Source organism: Coturnix japonica, chromosome 11 (genome assembly GCF_001577835.2).
Source record: "Coturnix japonica isolate 7356 chromosome 11, Coturnix japonica 2.1, whole genome shotgun sequence".
NCBI classification, from domain to species: domain Eukaryota; kingdom Metazoa; phylum Chordata; class Aves; order Galliformes; family Phasianidae; genus Coturnix; species Coturnix japonica.
Window position 1 is genome coordinate 13,347,560 of NC_029526.1, and position 20,350 is coordinate 13,367,909.

The 20,350-nt window shown below is 41.4% G+C and overlaps 1 protein-coding gene across 23 annotated transcripts in view; it reads right to left on the bottom strand.

Annotated features, from left to right (window-relative positions):
• The window catches only part of MAF (MAF bZIP transcription factor), a 698,813-nt gene that overhangs the window by 525,756 nt on the left and 152,707 nt on the right, over positions 1-20,350 (bottom strand). Inside the window, exon 1 of one of the 23 annotated variants that reach the window (XR_004308685.1) lies at positions 12,890-12,967. The exons of the other annotated variants lie outside the window; for them this stretch is intronic. The gene's annotated coding sequence lies outside the window, so the exon portion shown is untranslated. Of the gene's footprint in view, positions 1-12,889; positions 12,968-20,350 lie in introns of those variants that run through there. 23 annotated transcript variants of the gene reach the window in all.

Sequence of the window (20,350 nt, forward strand, 5' to 3'; positions counted from 1 at the left end):
CCCTGATATCTGACTGTTCATTTTGCCTTGGAAGGGCTGGAGAACCTTTCAAAAGTTTTAGCCCTCTGTTTCTGAGGAACTTATCCTTGTGGCATGTCTGTCAGTTTTCACAGTGCTCAAGCAAGTCTTTGCAATTTTCACATAATGGCAGTTGTTGACAGGTTGTTAGGGCTGACAGTGAATATGTTTGAAAAACTGTCAAGCTGGTGAAAAAAAATTAGAGGGAGAGAGAGGGAGCCTCCTTACATTTGTAACAGCATGTTAAACTGTAAGTGCACTCTCAAAATGCACAGGCCTACCTCCAGTCATGTTACTTGCTCTACAATGACAGCATATGTGAATATATGATCCCTAAAAATTAATGTCAGATTGTCACTTTATAGGTCAGTCACGTTATTACAAAACTCTGTTTACTTTTATAGAGCTGATTTTACCTTTAATGCACAATAATAGCTGTTACAAGCAAAGAAATTGCTAAAAAATATGGTGCTATTAATGCTAGCGTTCAATTAGCTTAATGTGGCTCTTCCCAGAGGTATTACACTGCCCACTAAGAGCCCATTGCAATGAATACAACCTGGATTCTGTCCAAAAGCCCAACCCAGCTCCTCATAGTGGGGATGGGGAAGCTCTTCTGGCATTCCCCACCCACAGAAAGGGAAATGGCCACCATTTGAATGCCCTGCAGAGGCACCAGCTGCACCAGTGCTGTCTGTTCCCAGAACCACGCGTCTATTCATAAATGGTGCAAGTTGGGCTGTAATGACTTCAGTTACATTGATCAACTGGATAATCCAGAATGGTCCCATGAATAAAGCAGGCCAATGTGTAGAGAAGCACAGCTGATGTGACAAAAAGTACTCAGCCTCATTATTTTAAGACAGATTCTCCTCATTTTGGCTATCCTGTAAGCACGTTGTCAGCACCTAACATTAAGAAGGAATTTCTTGTTACACAGTGAAAAGATGTAAATCTCATTGAATTATAGCATCAACTCCAAAAGACTGATTTTTCTTTTGACCTCAACTCAGAAAGACTGGATTTTCTTTTGATGAACGTTTTAAAACTGATGTTATTTCTACTAAGGATGAACTCAGTGGTTTGTTATCCAAATTCCCCTCCACAAAAGGCCCTTCTTAATTTTTATTCAGATGTTAAAGACTTGTTCTTGCAGTCTTTTTATAGCACTGCTTTGGTTGGCATTTTAAGGGGAACACTGGATCCTGAGTGTCCACGGTGTGTGGCTGGTCTACTTTGTCTAATATTGGAACAGACTAAAATAACTGGGAGAAATAAAGGGCATCATAGCATAATCACAGCCTTGAGATTATTATAACTACAGTAAGGAACTTTTTTGTACAATACTCACAACGATACAATTCTCTTGAGTAGGAATTTGATAAGGTAAACTAGACTGAAGAAGCATTCCAAAGACAGTTTTGCAGTATCGAATCCAGCAGAAAAAATGAAGATGTTGGAAGGAAGAAGAACTGAACTGAATAAATTGGTGAAAGAATTGAAAAGGTGATGTGGAAAATTCCATGGGTGATATATTTCCCAGAACTGCATGCAGCATCTGAAAGTAAATCCGCTGGGACTTCAAAAGATACAGAAAATACAAAAGAGAAAAGAACATAAAAGGTAACCAGAAGAGTAGAGGAAGATCAAAAACGAATCAGGTAAAAAAGTCAAGATAACATGACTAGGAAATACCGAACTGTAGAGAGGAAGGAAGGTCCATCAGGTTGAGCATGAGTTGGAATCCAGGCTGAGCTTAAAACTTGATGCATCAGAGAAGACTCCTTCCAGCTCACACTGAAGTCAAGAGAACTCCCATTTATGTGAAGAGAAGCAGGATTAGGTCCTAATCCTTCTGCCTCACTATCCAGTAAAGTGAAGATAATAATTGTATTGACAGGTAATTCTGTCTCACAGGAGTACTCTGAGGATTACGTAGCGTCTATACTGTGCAGTGAATTGCTAAGTGCTAAATATGATTATACAGGGATTTCCATCCAAAGATCTCAAAGCACTTTCCAAACATTAATAATTGAAGCTTTATAATACCCTTAGGACTACACATGTAAAGAAGGCAAACAAGATTCAAGGCTCAGCAAAGCGGGCAAGGATTATTAGACTTACTTCATAGTGGATAAACTGCACCACGGTGAGATTAAGTGACTTGCCCAAAGTCACAGAACAAATCAGTGACACTTCAGAACATGAGCCTAGAAGATCAAATTCCTTTAGTATTTGCACAGGAAGAAAGATGAAGAGCAATCAGAGGCTCGATCAGCTTTTGGAAGGAGATGGATCAGGCCACAGCAGGGAACTGGAACAGCCAGAGAAGAATGAAGAGAGCAAAAGAAGGAAAAAAAAAAGAAAAAAAAAAAAGGATATCATTTATTTGGAGGCTGGTGGGGTTTGTTTATTTTCAGATACATGACCAAGTGCCAATAGTAGAAAAGGCAATACCTTAAAGCTACAGAAAGTGTGGTTTATTGACAGAAGGCATAGCCGCTACAAAGAACAGCATCCATTCCTTGCCTCACAGATTCAACAGAGAAGATGGGGAACACATGTCAGAATTCAGACTAATTCCCCAGAGGAAGGAGAAACAGAGATGGACATGAAAATGATCTCAGAACAAGGAATCAAGACGCTAGAATGACTGAAGACTGTTAAAACTTACAGAACAGACTCCTGTCAATGTCTGGAGTGGAAGGCTTTACTATTTACAGAATCCTTCAAGATCATCTTCACAGCACAGAATTGCACAGCTACCCTGACACCAAAATGGACTTGAACCTGGAGATGGCTATAATAGTTTTGGGAAATCACAGGAGCCTTGATGTATTAAAAGAAATGAACAAAAATGTAATCAAAAATAGTTTGCGAGTCCATTTAAGAATTTACTGTTGCACGTGATAACAAAAGAAAGACTTTGTCCAGCAAATGTGATTGAATATTGAAAATATGACTCTGGAAGTGAATTTAGTTTGACTACATCACAGGATTCAAACAGGTTCTAACAACTCTGTTTTGAAGCTCCTGATATTCCAGCACGTGAGCAGTGACCTTCATCTGGCAGCCAGCAAGACTTTGTTTGAGGCACTGCAGCAGATGCTGAACATGAATGTGCATTGTCAGGACCAGCGTTTGGAGATGAAGTGATTTCTCTCACAGTGCTTGTATGTACAAATCTCTCACAGGCTTCTGAGCTACAGGGGATGTAAACCTGAGCTTGAAAGGAGCAGTAAGTGGAGCACGCAGTCTGTGGTTATCTTGACACTGCTAATTCTCATTTTCTTTACAATAGGGGAAAGAGGGAAGAATGTTTCCACCTCCTCAGCACAACGCGGACGAATTGTTACAAGTCTGAGATCTATCCATTTCAGCTACTGGAAGGCTGAAATTAAGTGCTACAAATTTATACAGGCACTGATTGTTTTATAAGCAAGAAGGAAATAAAGATAAAAATTCACCTCAGTAAATTCAGGAGGAATACAAAAGTATTACGTGGTTATGTAACTACAAGGTTACAAACTAAATAGTATAAAAAATGCTGTAAGTACTTGCTGCAAAAATCATAGTGGAATAAAACTCATGATTTCAATGCACAGTTCAACTTCAGCAGCATTCTTGGCTTCACTTTGTTTGTTTCCAGATTTTGAAAAAGGAAAAAGTGTTTCCTCAGTAACTGCTTTGTAGGGAAATAAAACATCGGAGAGCAGCACCTGAAGGATGGAAAGGCTTTTTACTTTCGTTTCAGTCTCAGTTTCATACCAAATGCTTTTGCTAAATCTTCCTGTTCGGTGTCACACGATGTAACATCCAACCCTTAGCTGGAATAGATAATATCTAGTACTTAAAGGCTACTATGAATAATCCCTAGTTAATGCTGACCAAAAGGACAAACTCCAGCAATCTTATTTTCTCCTCTTTAATGGAAGTTAGAGCTGAGCAAAGCGTTTGGTACAGACAGTGACCTCACTCCAGCTCTGTTATAAACTCACTGCAAACATTTTCAATTAAAAGTCATCTGAAATTTAGACAATGTTGTGTTTTCCTGCTTAAAAAAAAACCTCTATATTATGCCATTTTATATGTTAAAAGCACAATGAACAAAACAATCAAAGGAGAATAAACAAGAACAGTCTCTAATCTGTAATGGATTCCTATCTTTGGAGCTAAGTTACACAAGATTGGAGTGCAGTATTCTAACATTATAGATCTTCTGTGCTTTTCACAAAATTTCAGAAGCAGCATCACTTAAGCTACAGCCCATATAGTCCTCATGTTGAAAAAGTTTAAAGATCACCAACACAACAGTACACAAAACAAGCAGATTTCTTCCATTCCAAAATAAGCACTTTTTTTTCCTTGCTATTCATTGCCATTAAAAAGGAACTTGTGACCTAATAAATGTCATGATCAGTTTCATTTAATTAAAATAATAAATATTATACAGTAATGCAGATTGACATTTATATCTTCATTTACGTGAAGCTGGATTTATGGTCAATGCTTTATTTGATGGAGGCCACAAATAATGTCTGTTAAACTGCCACAGGATGGACACAAGATCACATTAATGAAATTAGACAAGGCAAGACACTGATATATGGAGCCCTCCTGCTAGAAAATAAAGTAAGGCATGTCCAGAGCAGATGTTTTCTTTGGCTGCAGCTTAAGTTTGCTAAATTTTCAGTGGGCAGTTTAATATCACACGCACAAAGGTGTAAAGGAGCAGACCTCCCCTGATGATGCCTTCACAGACGTTCTATGGTTAATGCCGCACATTAGCTCTGCTTTTCCTGTCCAACACATTAATGCAAGAATGATTTGTAACTGCAAAGGAATGTCTGAGTACTAATTATTAAATCTGAGTTCAGAAGGCTGAAATGAGGTTTTCTCTGCTCATTCATGGAAGAAATACCTCATCTCCCTATTTGGCTAATTAAATATACATTGAAGGAATTATTTACAGATACATTTGATTTCTACTTGATTCTTTTTTCTTTCTTCAGCAAAAGAAAAATCGCATATTCTTGGAATACTGGTATAAGGTTATCAGGGACCAAACAGAAGGGATCAGCAGGAAAAGATGCTTCCACAGGACAGGACTCTCCTCTTACCTCCACAGCTGCATCCGCACCACTTTTTATCCCATCCTGGAACAAGATGCACTGGGTGACAGTTCACTGCTTCCCACTCCTAAGTTTTCCATGGAAGGTAACACCGCAGTGTCTATCCTCACAGTGCCTGCTTAACAAATCATGCTAGTCCACAGCTCTGCTGCAGTGAATAAATAATCCCAAGTAGCAGAACATTGTGAAAAATGAAACAAACTTGCCTCGTGGGCAAATTATCTAACTGGATGCTGTGTGTGAAGTTCAGATAAACGCTCGGTTACATGGAAAAGCATCTCAAAGTTTGATATTTATCGCTCTGGATTTATTTTCACCTCAGGATCTTCATGTGCCATGTTAATATGATGCCACACAGGTTCAGTGGGGAAAAAAAAATGTAAATTGGGCACTGTCATTTGGGGAGGCAACAGAGACAGTGAGAGACCTGAAACAATGAAAGGTCATTATATTTTCTGCTTCTGAACTAGAAAAAAACGGTTTTCCGAGCTGTGTCTGCCAACAAATTGCTTCTTTTGGCCATTTATGCTAAAATTTAAGCATTACAAGCCTGAGGGTCTGGTCTAAGTAACATTACCTTCATTAATCAATTTTTAACAGCTAAAATCCTATTTCTAGCTCTAGAGAGGAATGCAATATAGTCAGCTGAAATTTGGCCTCATATTCCTTGGGCTCAGGTGAAAGTGACACTGCAAACATGTCTGGACAATTTATTCACTAATTTGCCCAGCTTCTTCACCTGCGTATCAGAGGATATGGAGATGATTTAAGCAACAATTTCACTTGCCTTGTTCCAAAACCATATCTGCATTCTGTTTCAAATTCTCTCTTGAACAAAATTAATTTCCTTAAACAGACAGATCTATGCTTAAGCCGGAGCTTTGACAGGGCTTGGAGTGGCCCCTGCAGATGTATGGTCTGAGGTTATCACAGAGCCCAAAGTGACCACGCTCACACTGCTCCCGTTCGTGATCCCAACTCTCAGATCTGTCCTTACAGCCTACGGGAATTGGACCTATGTCAACTGCAACCTGCCCACGGCCTCAGTGAGCCAATCTTGAGAATGAGTGCAATAAATGGAAGGAGCATTTTATAAGGGTATTTCCCTTTTGCTTTCTATCTGCCTTTATCCCCTGGAGAGGCTCTGGAATGCTGTGGGTGCAGAACACGCCTGTTTTTATGAGGAACATGAAGCACGGCAGGGCAGCGGGCGCTGGGCCACGTACACATCTCTCACACAGCACTGTTAAGCCAGCCCTTCTGGAAAGGGCCTCACAACATTAAATGTTTTATCAGCTCATGCAGATGAGTCATTAAAAATCGAAGGACTGCTGTCAGAAAGCCGAGCATCGCTCCTTTACAGACAGCAACTTCCAAAAAAACAACCAACATTGTCTGCATCGGGTTTCTGTAAAGCAACCTCAGTCATACACAATGCCAAATTACAGCCCTGCTGAAATCAAAGCAAGTTTTGTCGTTGTACTGTCAAGGCCTACCGTGCTTCCCCTCAGTCATATCACAGCTCAGACTGCCAAACAGACAGGGCTCCTTCAAAAAAACAGGTCTGCCATACAAGCGGCAGCGCTTTCCACTTTCCACGCTCACCGTGCAAAAGTTCGGGCAGCATTCCTCCTGTCAGCCCGCTCAGCATGAATAATAGATATGTCAACAAGTGTCTGTAAGTGATGCACTTGGTCCTTCTGAGTATCTCCAGAAAATCTGTTATTTGCCATTACACAGAGTGAATATTTTCCAGCTAGCAAAGAAATACTACAAAACACGTACATGTTAAACCATAGGAATAATTTTACTCACACCTTATTATCTTTATGTAATATTTAATTATCTCCTCTCCTACTCCGTTGTTTTGGTGACTATTTGTTCAATGAGGTGCCAAGGAGATGAGAAAAACAAAACAAACGAGGTCAGATTGGTGCAATAACACACTGCTGTTATTTGCTGAGGGTTGATCCTCAGCGGCTGCAAATGGTACAATCCCTGTGCAGGTCATTGAGCTCTGCTGACTTATACCAGCTGTAGGCTGGAACACAACTGCTGGGAAACAGATTACAGCTCTGCAATCGACACTTTAAACCAGGCAATATTTCAGTTGCAAGAAGGAAGGACGTTATAGGAGAGCTGAAACCCATGCTCCCATGCACAGAAGAGGGCAAATTTTCAAGCAGTGTAACTGGTCACACTTCCCTTGGAAGAGCTCAAGGCCACCCAGTGTTTGTGCTGCTATGGTCTGGATTATTTCCTTTGTAACAACTAGTCTCATGTCGCCTGCCCTGCCCCAGTAGCTCATTAAAATGCATTTCATCATCACTCCTCTGGCAGTCTGCAGCCCGACGCCTTGGCAGAATCACCACCGAGTTCCACCTCTGCACAACACACAGCTCTAAGAGTTGGGCTGTCTCCATGGCCATGCTCTGAATTGGAGCAGCAAAACAAGATAGTTCAAGGATAACATGAAATCACTGGTGGAGACTTAGGGCCCAAGAACACTAAAAGTCTAACAGTAACGGTAGAGTAGGAAGAGGGAATTGCAGCCATGAGAGATGGTAGGAAAGGAGGAGCTTCTGAAATCAGATCTGGTAGAACAGCATTAATATTCAGATGCCAGCAATAAGTTGCCTTATTTCTTTGGGTTACGTCTAGGCATCAATGGTCTCCATTTTTTTTCAGTCTTCCATCATGTTTTATACCAAGAGCAACCTGATATTTGAAGGGTAGCCAATCCCTTCCCAGGTGAGGATTCATCACTGCAAATACTGCCAACATTTCAAGTTCTCTGCACATAAGCCACCAGCAGTAACTTCCAGGACACGTTATAACAATTTGACAGAGGCCAAAAAGTGATTGGTAGCAGAGCTGGAACCAGCACTCCCAGGATATCACCTGGATGATGGCAAACACCAAAACCACAGCTCTCATGCAACAGCAGGCACACACCTCTAGGACTGCACAAGGTGTTCACTTGTGCATGTTCAGCCACACCACCCTCCGTCTTGTAGCTTACATGGATATTGGATCTGCCCACAGAGGTTTTGCCAACAGGAGCCATGGTGGGCACATAGCATGGTGATTTCAGAGCTGCACACATTAATTCCGAGCAAGACAAGGTATCTCTTTAAGAAAACAGCCACCCACATCCCACGCATTAGAGTTCTCATTCTCCAGAGCACCACCAGAGCTGAAAAACTGATAGGAAACACTGGGGAAAATTAGGACAGGGAAGAAAAAAAAAAAAAAAAGAAGGAATAGACAGCCTGAAGACTGAGGATACCATTACCATAACTTGACAGACCATTAAAAAAAGGTCAGCATCCACTCTAAATAAATGAACAAATTAACACACTACACCATGTTCAGCTACATATTAAGAAGCATTAATGAGAATGAGAATAGCTTGCAGTTCAGTTTACTTAGCTCTTTAAATAAACATGGGCTATTGGAAATGTTATACAACAACGCAAGCACCGTAAGTGTAGCTCCAACTCCTGTCATTCCTGCAGATGAGTTACAAATCTACAAGAACTTGTCTGCTCCATGCTTGCAGCCACCGCTAAACTTAAATTAGTAACTATGTAGGCCTCTTCCAAGGCATATCAGAGACCAGCTGTGCAAGGACCTGTCACCTTCTTGTCAGTGAAAGTTTTCTGTCCAAAGAACTTTCGTCATCTCTCATTCCTCAAGTAGCTGGATGTCACTTGAAGAGACAGCTGAAGTCACTTGCAATGAATGGTCTCAAATCAGAGCTCACTGCCCTTGTCACAGAAAGTCTCACCCCGCAGCTAAAACTGTCACTGATCATGTTTAGATATGTACACTGAGGTATCAGATTAGAAAAGAGTATGCACGAGATGGGAGTTTAAAAGAGGCCAAGTTGCAAGGAAAATCTTAATAGGGAGAATCGAGGGCTTGAACGGTTAGCCCTTTTCCAAACCCAATTTATATTTCCCATCAAATCCAATAAAAGATATCTAGCTTCTAAAAACGGCATGTTTCCAACCAACATATTCGAGAAGGAGCTAAAACTTTAAGTACTTTGGCCAGAGAGCATGTAGTTTGCTAGGATAATATGGCATCTCTGCAGCAAGTTACTTCATTAAGAGGAAAATACCCAAAAGGCATATCCTGACCTCAAGATTAATGCTCAAAATGGAGGATGCATATTCCATTGGGTTTTGGGGGGATTTTTTAATGGGAAAAAAGTATTAAATTGGTATACTCTTAAGAAACTTTTGAGAATATGATAAAATTTCCTCTTTGTTTCTCACCATCTTGCTCCCATTAGCAGTAGGAACATTGCCTACTGGTTATGGCAAGAGATGTAGCAGTCACCTCACAGTTGCTTTACCAACTCAGCTACTGACTTCTAGGTGACTCCTTTAGATTCCCACTAAGTTCTAGGAAATCCAGCTTAACTGTTGGCAAATCAAGCAGTGTGGGCTTGCCAGAGAGCACTGAGGACACGTGTGACCTCCTCACTAAAAATAGCAATGTTTGGTTTGCAGCCTCTGAAAGAAAGACAAAGGGTATGGAAAGAGCCAGAGGATGCTCATTGTGCTGCACACCACTTATTTTACACTTCTATTCTAAGGCAGCACTGCACCAACAGGGCATAGGACCTAGATCTTGGGGATGCTCTGCACATCTGCCTTCTGCAGCCCCTGGTACCCCTCAGGCCCTGGCCCACAGCAGTGCATGGCTCTGTCATAGAAGTTTAATTAGCCAATACCTTAATTTTACTGATAAAAAAGAATGTAATCTTCACTCAGAACCATGATAAGCGTCTTTCCTTTTCCTCTTGTTCCATTAGCTTGAAAGTGAAATTTGTTCCAACTGCTATTTGTAAAGATTACTTGCTTTGCTTCTGCTTGAAAGCGCAGCCAGAGAAATTTAACTTCTATATTTCTATGCCAAAACTGTTTTCAGAAATGAAGCTCCACAGAGTGAAGTACAATGATTCAGTGAAACTTAAGCCCAGGAATTTACTTTTCTGCTTCCAGCTTCCTCAGCTCTCCTTAGAATAATCAGTAGGGAGGGTTATCTTCCTGAGCCAGCCGGATTGGCGCAGGTAAGAGTATCTATGTATGTATAAAAAGTGAACAATCAAACTGAACTATAAAGAATACAAAAGGCTGCTGGAGTTGGCTACAATGCTTGTGATCCTTCCCAGTGACTGGGGATGCCCGGGCTCTATGCCAGCAAGCACCAAACCAGCAATGGCAATCAACTGAATGCTGCCATCTCCTCATTGGGTTCATGGCATTGGTTACAGACTGCTGTTGTATCATGCAACTAAATTAAAACCCCACGCAACACCGAGTAGCTACAAATAACTAAATCTGATATTGCTCAAGTGAAGTATCTAAGCAAATGGTCACAGAGCGCTGAACTCTGCCAGGTACAATCACCGACTCCAAACAGCAGCTCCTGGATGCACAGTCTGTTTGAAGATGAGGGCACTGCTTTCAAAACCTAAACACAGGCTGAGGATTTTAACTGCAGGCTCCTATTTTTGAAAGTCCTCGGTCTTTAATTTTCATAGCGTGGTGAAAAAGAAAACCTTCCTTTTTCTTCCCCACTAGAAAGTATTCTGGGTTCAGAAGTTTATTGGAAACATAGCTGACATCCAAATCAACACAGACTGCAAAAACAACAGGGCTGACAAGACAGAATGCTTTCAAAACATCACCCTGATCATTAGAACAGCAGAGCTAAACACTAATGTTGTAAGCTTTTGCAGACAAGGACTCTGCTCCAGCTCTTTAAGCAACAGAAACCTGGGAAAAGAGACTTTGAAGATAAATAGATGGATTTGCTTTCTAGCAAACAAATACAGGATCAACAAAATTGAACATGATGACTATTCCATAGGCAACAGTGATGCTGCCATGCAGATTTTCAGAAGTGTCACTACAGCAAATAAGCCCCTGCTTTGCTCTTGGGAGGAACAGAAAGTGAGAAATTAGAGAAGATTGTGAAGGACATTTGGGGGGGGAGAAGAAAAAAAAGATGAAAAATAAACTCTGCCCATCATATCAAATTCCACTCGGTGAGTCCCAGGGTTGGGGTGTAGCGTTGTAGCTTTAACAAAATAATGTATTTTTTTTAACTCTTCAGATAGGGAAACCATTATTTAAGTTCTAAGGAAAAGGGAAATAAAACCTCACAATTAGTAATTCCTTCAACTCTAATGGAGGACACTGTAGCTACAAAAGACACATAGGGATAAAACCAGCCTCGTTGCCCTAAATTCAAACCCATTACTGGATGATGAAAGCTCTTTTCTCTGATCCACACTGAAACAAACAGCAGCTTTTTACCATGATAAAGCTGGAGATGGGTGTTTGAACAGTGATGACCCACACATAAAACAACTCCCCACAGATATGAATTCCATACACTTCAGTGACATGAGTGCCAACAGTCCTTTCACAGACAGACCTACTAATTATCTCAATAGGAGATACATGCATTAAAAATCAATACTGTTGATGCTGAATTAATGGCTTGCTGATATGCTACGTTTGATACACCAATATTAGAAATAATAATTCTTCGGCTCAAACTTCAGAGATGAAGACTTATAGGTGCTGGGAGCTTCACTATTTACATTACTGCATTATTGCATTCTTTTTTGGAGCAATGACTTTGACCTGGCAAACACCTTTTCCTTGCCAAACTATGTATATTTACAACAGAGAATCTGAAAAACATCGTTCCACTAATGTCTACACAAGACAGTTTGGCAGTAAAGCATATCTTTATTATCGCGTCACACTCTGTGCAGTTATAGTTAAGTGTCTGAGTTTGTCAGCATTTCCATTATAACCCTGGCCATAAAAATGTGTTTTCAGTGAGACTTACAAGTCAAAGGCCCTGATTCTCCTCTCACTTAAAGTGATATAAATCAAGAGTTAGTGCAAACCTGGCATGCAAGAGAAGGGGGAGAGACTCGAGGCCCTACAGAAAAGGATGCTTTGCATACATGATGCTCAATTTGCAGACATCCACATACAGAAAGATGAGGCCATTTCAGCTCCATTCAGCTCACATATTTGTTGCATAAGCATCTGTATGAATTCTACACATGAAAGATCTTTAAGGGAGATGAATATGTCATGCTAACTCTAGGCTTACCTTTCACTAAAACAGTATAATATTGGTAGGAGTTAGACTGTACAATTAAACAGGTCAAGTTTGAGAACTGCGGTTTCAATGAAAGGCAAATCTGATTCAGTAAAAAGAAGTATGAGACTATAGAAGAATTTCTACATCTTTGTCCCATTGCTGCCGAAGATTTGATGACACACTTCACAAGGGTTCACTTTCTATTTAGATTATCACACATTCACCAATTTTTAACCAAGGATTCCAGCACTTGCTTACTTTTCACACTGGAGTGTTAGAAGATGCAATAACATTTCCATGTGTTAAGCATTAGAGAAGCACTTACCAGCTAAGGTGTCTGATTTAATGCTCCCTTTTCTGGAAACCAGGATAGAGTTCAATTTTCATTCTAAGCTCACCTCACATTGCTCGTGTTGGTAGAGGAAAGGTCTCTCCTAGACCTATATCACACAGCATACACTCCAAAACCATGATTTTCATGCCAGAAAAGCAAAGCTTTATGCAACCATGATGTTCAGACTGGTGAACAAAAGCAATCTCTCATACCAGTGTTTTGGTCACATCCTATTAAAATTGATTCCTTTTTCCCCACTTACTTTACTGATTTTTCTTCCCTGGTCATTCTGTCCATCTCCATCCTTCAGACTCACCGAGGTCATTCTGCTGCTTATGACATCACACAACACAGTCACTGAGGGAACCGCAGCGCTGTCACAAACAGCATCGTAGGAGGAGGGGAAATCCAGTTCAAAAAGAATATTTACACACCAATGTCTTGGCAATCGGGAAGACTGGGAAAGGAAATGCAGAAAAAAAGTGTATGACAGCTTAATGAGGTTTTGGTAACATGCTGTAGTTTTCCAGCTCTGCTCAAGTGTGATCTTCGTTCTTAAAATCTGATTTTCCTTACTTTTATGGACTTAAAAGAACTACATCCATTTTGCTCAGCACAGCAATCTGAAAGTTCACATGTCTGATTTTATTATTTAATGTGTAGGAAGAATTGCATTTCAACGCTCGCCGAAGAAACTGCCTTTTATAAAGACAGTCTACAGAGATATGTTTGGAATTTTAAATCCTAGTGTTTTGCCTTTTCTTTAATCTTTTATTAATGGTTTGTGTTCCCATTACTCCAAACCCAGCATTAGGTTGCTTGGGAAAAGCGCCAATCAAATGAGTACAGCGACTGGAACTTATTTGAAAATAAAGGTGGTTTCACTGATCAAAATCAGTATTTCTGAGATTTAAGCCTGTGATGGACATCCGGTATTGAGGGGAAAGAATAAGAAAAAGGAGAATCATTCTGACAGCAGCAAGACGGGAGGCAGAGAGAGAGACTGGAAGCAGCTCCCATCTTGCTCTACGTCTGATCAGTCCCAAGAGCTTATGACAGAACCAAATTCAAACGCTGTTTACTTTGTTGTGACAGAGAAGGGCATAAATTAATTCTTCTGTCTGACCCGAGCACAGCTCCTCCTGGGGTCCCTCCCTACAGCTCAGTCCTGCAAAGGATTTGTGTAATTTGTTTAACTTGAGAGGGATAATGGCTATGATTTGCTTATTTGAAACGAGCCTGTGAGAAAGTGAGACCAAAATTTGCTCTGTCGATACTGGCAACTAAAGCTCCACTTTCTGTCCTTCCTCAGTAAACTTAGGCAATTGCTTACCACTGGGTTATAATATTAACCCTCAGAATAGCGCTCACTGTGTCCCTGTTGACTTAAGTAGAATTAATAAAATATCAACATCCAGCCTTTATCTTTTCTTCACCCAAGGACTCATGTGGCTTGTTTGCCCAATTGAAAATGATACACATCAATTAAACACAATTCAAGCTACACAAATAATTTTTAAAGTTTGGCACTGACATGTCTCCAATTTTTGTAGCTAATATTTAAGTTAAAGTGAATATAACCAAAAACCATCCAAAGCAGCGCTGTAGCACTATTGCAGTGTTTTAACACTCAGTTGAAACTTACTCTATTACACACAACCAACAAGTGATTGATGAAACTCTACGAAATAGATACTGGCAAAAGCTTATAACAGTGAGGAATGACATGCATACACCATGAGAAAATCAAAATGATTAACTGAACAGGAGGCGTGTTTCAATTAAAAAAAAAATAAAAAATGGCCTTCAGTTATCTCAGCAAAATCCTACAGGAGCCTTTTGCAGCTTGAAAACTGACTCCTTCCACACAACCAAAATACATTCCTAATAAGATGTTATTAAAAGCAGACACTCAAAACCAATTTTTCCCATTTGGTAGCAGGACCAGCTCTCTGTTTGGCATAGTTTTTTTATACCCACCCAACAAATCAACTTCTTTTTTCAGTGGTTAAAAATGATGCACGGAGTGCTGCAATCACACAGAATATCTGAACCACAACAGAGGAGCCACAGAGAGCTCAGCTACAATGCGCGCTTCCACTGTGAGATTTTCTACTCTTCTTCACCTCTCCTTGCCAGACACTTGTTGGTTTGTTTTTACAGAGGTCTGTAGCACTCAGCCCAAGGTCGAGACTCGGACTAGATGGAAAGATGACTTTGCAAGCATATATTACACTTAAAGCAGACTACTTTGGTGCTGTGATACAGACTTTTTACTATATTCACCTACAGAACACTGCAGAGAAATATCTAAACGTTGCAGTTGCTGGGCAGGCAAAGAGCAGGTCAGGGGAGCGGGGAACTCAGAGGTAAAAGGCACAGATTCATGTAGTTTGGGTTCTCTCCGCTGAGCATTGGGACCAAGATTCACTGACACCCACATTGTACATAGAGAAATTGCCCATCTGAGACACTAACAACTTACATAGAAGGCTTTTACTGCTTTTTCTCCACAGATTTATTATTTTTATTATCTTTTTATTATTATTCTCATAGAACCGACATTGATGGAAAAACCTTTTTAAATCAGGGATGCTTACCTTTTATTTTTCCTTCAAATTTTGGATAAATAATCTGAAACCCAGGACATTATACGAGGAAAAAGCAAAGTCCTTCTGATTGCACATACAATGTAGTTTTGCAAAGACTTCTTTTCATGTGATGCTCACTGGTTGAGCAGCTTATTTTAAAATATCCATTTGGAATTTTCAAACCCAGATGCTGAGACAGGTTGGGATAACAGCCACTCTGCTTCTGACACAGTGATCACACCATACACACAGCCGTATTCCACTGTAACTCTCCAGGGACTGTAAATTAGAAATATCACTGATAGATAGATTTTGTTCTTCCTTGTTTATGTGCGCTTCCCAAAACTAACGTTGTTTGCCAGAATATTCCAACAAGGCAAAAACAAAGGCAGTAAGCACACAGACCCGGGCTACTTCATTTTAAAACCCACTGAGTATTCCCGATAGGGTTGTGCAGCATTTCTCCATCAGCCTCTGCCCAGAGCTGTACCCAGCAGCCCAGGTGTGCAGCTCCCAGGCAGGACTGCCTGCAAAACCACTTTCCTGCACACCCCTGTAACCACTCAGCTTCACAGCACGACATTTCACAGCTTTTCTAATCCTGATGCTGAATAACACGGGGCCTTTCAAGCCATTTAGGCAAGCTGATCTTTCAGTTGTTTCAAAACTAATGCCTCCTATTTACTTCCACGGTAAGTACAAGAGCTACAAAGAGCACAATAACGCAATTTCATAGGGAAAATACTCAGATGCTATTTTTCAACAGTCACCACCATTAGCTCTGCATTTTTGCCAGCGATGTACAAGAGCCTGCATGTCATGCTCATAACAATCTGCACCATTGGAGGTTTGGAGGTGACCCACTGTTTCACAGCTGCTATTGCTGGGGTATTTCTAGGAAAAAAGCTGCCCACGCAGTCCTTCTTTCACTGTCTGTTTGGTTTTCATTCTTGTTCAGCAAGTGTTGATGAACACCAATGCATGCAGTTTTTTGTCTGCACAGAGGAATTTGATTACACCCCCTTGCTTCATACACATTTCCATAGAAAAACACAGTACGGCAAAACGCCCTCCTGCTGCCATCTTGTCCAATGGCAAATGTGCCATTTGTCAGATGCCGTTTTGCTGCCTGCCCCTCTGCTGCCATCTGTCACACAGCAACAAAACAGAATGGAATATTGGTGGGAAAGTTCAGCCTCTTCTGCCGTAACACCAACATCCACCTCTGATGTTGTGGGCCAGCAGAATAAATCATGAGGCATTACTTTTGGAGCAGCCCTCAAAGTATTTGAGACGGCCACTGATGAGAGCCCCGTGCAGCTGAAATACAATCCTGCATTCCTTGATTTTTTAATTAACTCTAAGAACTTGACAACAGGCATCAGCAGCCTTGTCCTCACCTGAGAAAGGACCCAGGGCACACAGTGCAGAGAGATCATCCTGAGACCAAACACTAACACACAACCTCGACCCCCTAAATCCACCCCATCAGTGCTCTACCCACTTGCCAACTGACTCCTGCAGGAAGATACACCGTGCATCCCATTTAAACAACAAAAGCGTGCCTGACCCCTGTGAAAAGCACTGTAGTTGAACAGTAACTTCTTGCACAAGATCCAGTATTTTCAGCTTCTCTCGAGGCTTATTGCTTTAAACACCTGAGATACATCTACGACCCTGGGCAGGCAGCTTATCCCTACCACAAGGGACACCAGACCCTGCTGCTCCCAGCTCCTCACTGTTTCACTTGGCTGAAGGTTACGGCTGTGTTTCCCACTCCTTAGTAGCTCATCTCACTAACAGGACTCCTGCCTCGCAAATCTCTCCCCCTGCTACTCACTGAGCAGTCCTTGAGTGACCTATGCCAAACGAGTAGCTGTGCCGGTGAAGTTACAGCTCTAATTACAAAGGAAACACTACCATCTGGTGGCCTGTTGGAAAACACTTCTACAGAGGAAAAACAATAGCTGTTGGCCCAACAACTTCTGAAAATCCCATTTTCTTCCCTAGGACTGAAGAAACTTCAAATATTCCAATCAGAGCACCATGTATCCTCAGTGCTCTTTCTCTCTTGGGGAACAGCTTTCCAATGACAACCTCCTATTATAATATAAACTCTTTTTTTCTTTCTTTAAGCCATTAACTATTTTCACACCCTTTACATCAGCTGGAAACTATATATCACAGCCAAAGACAATCCCATTTGTTTTAATGGCTAAGTAAATGCAAAATGGAAATGACTACAGCAATTTGTTCTGGGGCTTTTTAAATTTTGGTCTCGTTGCTCTTTGCTCCTCCCCAAAAAAGCCCTTTCAGCCAAGGGCTGGACTTCTGGCAAGCAGCTCAATTCAATATAAATCAGCTTTAAGTAAATCAAAGATTTGGCCTCAAAAGTTTTTCAACTTCCTAGCACTAGTTGGGATGCTCTATTATTGGCATTCCTCAGTTACAAGCCTTCAAAGTCCTGCTTTTCAACAGCCTTCTACAACCGCAGACAGACAGAAATGTGAGGGACCCAGATGGGCAGGAGTGGCAGTGACAGCACCATAGGGCTCAGGCTGCACCTCCTGCCCTGCCCTGGGTCTGGACACACTCACCATGGGCAGGAGGTGATCAGCAGCTGCTGCCTCTGTGCCCCAGTTAATCCTAATCCATATTCTGCAATGAGAGGCTCCAACTGGACTGCCCTTCCTTTCAGCACGTTACATATCCAAGTGCTTGAGAAGACGATCCAGAGAACAGTAAAAAGAAAGCATTTTGATGTTGTTATCTGGAGATTTAAACATGTTGGACACTGATTCATATATCATTTCATTAGGCTTTGTTTCCTTCTGCTGAAGTTTCTCAAGGGCTCAGGCACATGATTACTAACACATCTATGCCTGTGGAACAACAGATACTTCATTCTTTTGCTATTTTCAGGCTACTTGGCACATCTTTAACTCACTGTACAGAGTGTTTCAATCCACACACACACAAAAAAAAGCTGTTCAGAACGTGCCAACATGTACACGAGAAGCACAGAGTATCTCAAAGCTGCTTCTTTCATTATGATATATAATAAAGCAGCAGTGCAGCTCACCATCCAGGAGTCAGACAGCTGTAACAGAACCGGGTGCAGTTCAGAGCTTTCCTGCCCAGTCACACGAGCACCAGGCGCTGGCAATGTCCAGACAACAGTCTGGATAAGCTGCGAAAAAGAGAGGTCATTTCTGAACTGCAAAATGGATTTATTTTTATTAAGAAATACAAGAAGGTAATACAGAGAGCAGTGACCAGAGTTTCGGATCATACAGCAATAGAAAAGGAACTCAAAAGCCCCTTAGGGACACCGGGCTACCCACCCACGCACAGCTTATATTTCAAGTCTTCATTTTAAGGCCATGACTTGACCTCTGCTCACAGAGACATATTAAGGTCTTGGCACAGTGTCAGATGCCTAGAATAGTGAAGTATCGTAAACAGATTTAGTGTATGGAATTTTACACTGGCCAAAATTAATTGGCTAAGAGGTCAAATTACAGCTGTTAATATTTTGCAGTAGGAGCCAAAACCCCCTGATTGCCCTGAAGCCTATTAACTGTTTCCAGCGTTGATTTTTACATCTCTAGCTACTTTTCTGAGAGAAAAAAAAAAAAAAAAAAGCCACATTCTTAATGCTTTCAAAAAGTGACAACAAATATGAAAAGCAGCTCAGCTTAGTGCAAATCCTGCTTCATTGAACTGCAGGAGTTAAATGAACATACCCTGAAAGAAAGTGCAGGGAAGAAGTGGGGTGCAGAGCTCAGGATGCTGCCTAAATCACAGCCCATCCAAGTTCAAGCTGTTCTTGCAGCACCACCAGCTTCTTACACGCACTCAGGCAAGTCGTTCAGCCACTACCAGCACACAGTGCTGATAGTAAAGGACAACATCAAAGGCACTGCCACTCTCCTGGGACCAATTATAAACCCAAAACACAGTCTCTCCAGCAGCTTGCCTGACCCCAAAAGGTCTGGACACGCTTCCAGACAGGTCAGCCTGGCTGCAACCCACCTGCAGCTCAGCCTTCCCCAAGCTCCTGCCCCCTTCCCTTCTCTCCTCACTCCTGCCTGCAAATCCAGACAAGGGTTAAGGAAAAGCTGCCTACTGCCTGATCCTTTGGGCTGAGCCCTCTCTGTGCTGGCACCTGGGGTACGTACACTCCAGAGTAATAAGAGCCACAAACACACAACTGGCTTTCTTCTAGGCCCCCAGGTTTAACACAGACAGAGCAGTGACTTCGTAGCCAGCCCTAATTATCATGTGGAATGGTGAGGAAATACTTTCTGGCTCCACTGAAGCCAATGGCAGAAGTCCCATTATCAGGATTTTAGCTTACAGTACTACAGCTGTATCACCAGATCATATCCTAAGTGTTTATATATTATTGATAGAGTTACAGTATATTTGAGCCAAATTCCAAAATTTAGACTTGGATATACAGCAACTTCAAGTGTAAATTTTACACTAATGATCCCCTATCCAAACTTTGCTCCCATATTTCATACCTGAGATACAAATTGCTGGACCTGCTTCAGTAATTGCATCTACATCTGGCTTGAGGCCACAAAGTCAGAGATGCAGGTTTATAGGTTCTGAAATTACGGGTATTCCAGCAGCTCCCACTGATTATAAACTCTGATTGTAACAATACAATAGCTTAGAGCCATTGAGTTTCATGAACATTGACCTGCAAAATCTACTTCCAATGCAGGATGGCTCAGCTGACCCAAGCGCCAACGATGTGAGCTCCCTGTCCTCCCATCACAGCATCACCACTTACATCTAAGTTGTTGCGGGTTCACCTTTTAGTATAACCCAGCAGCCTGTCCCAATCCTTATTTTGTTATCTGTGTTACTTGGAAAGTGAGCAGCAGGATTTCTTCATGAAGCCAGCTCCCTGGAAGAGACACTGTCTTGCTTCCTCAGCTACAAGGTAACATGAAGATTGCATCTCTGTACCACACCCCTCAGATTCAGTATTGCCTAACCTCTTTTTTGCCTCCCAGTTGGCATCACACAATCATCACCTCACAATTATAGATCTGCCATGTGGTAGCCATAGCATCACTTACACAGAAGAGGATAATTGGGAAGGCATCTCTGCATTG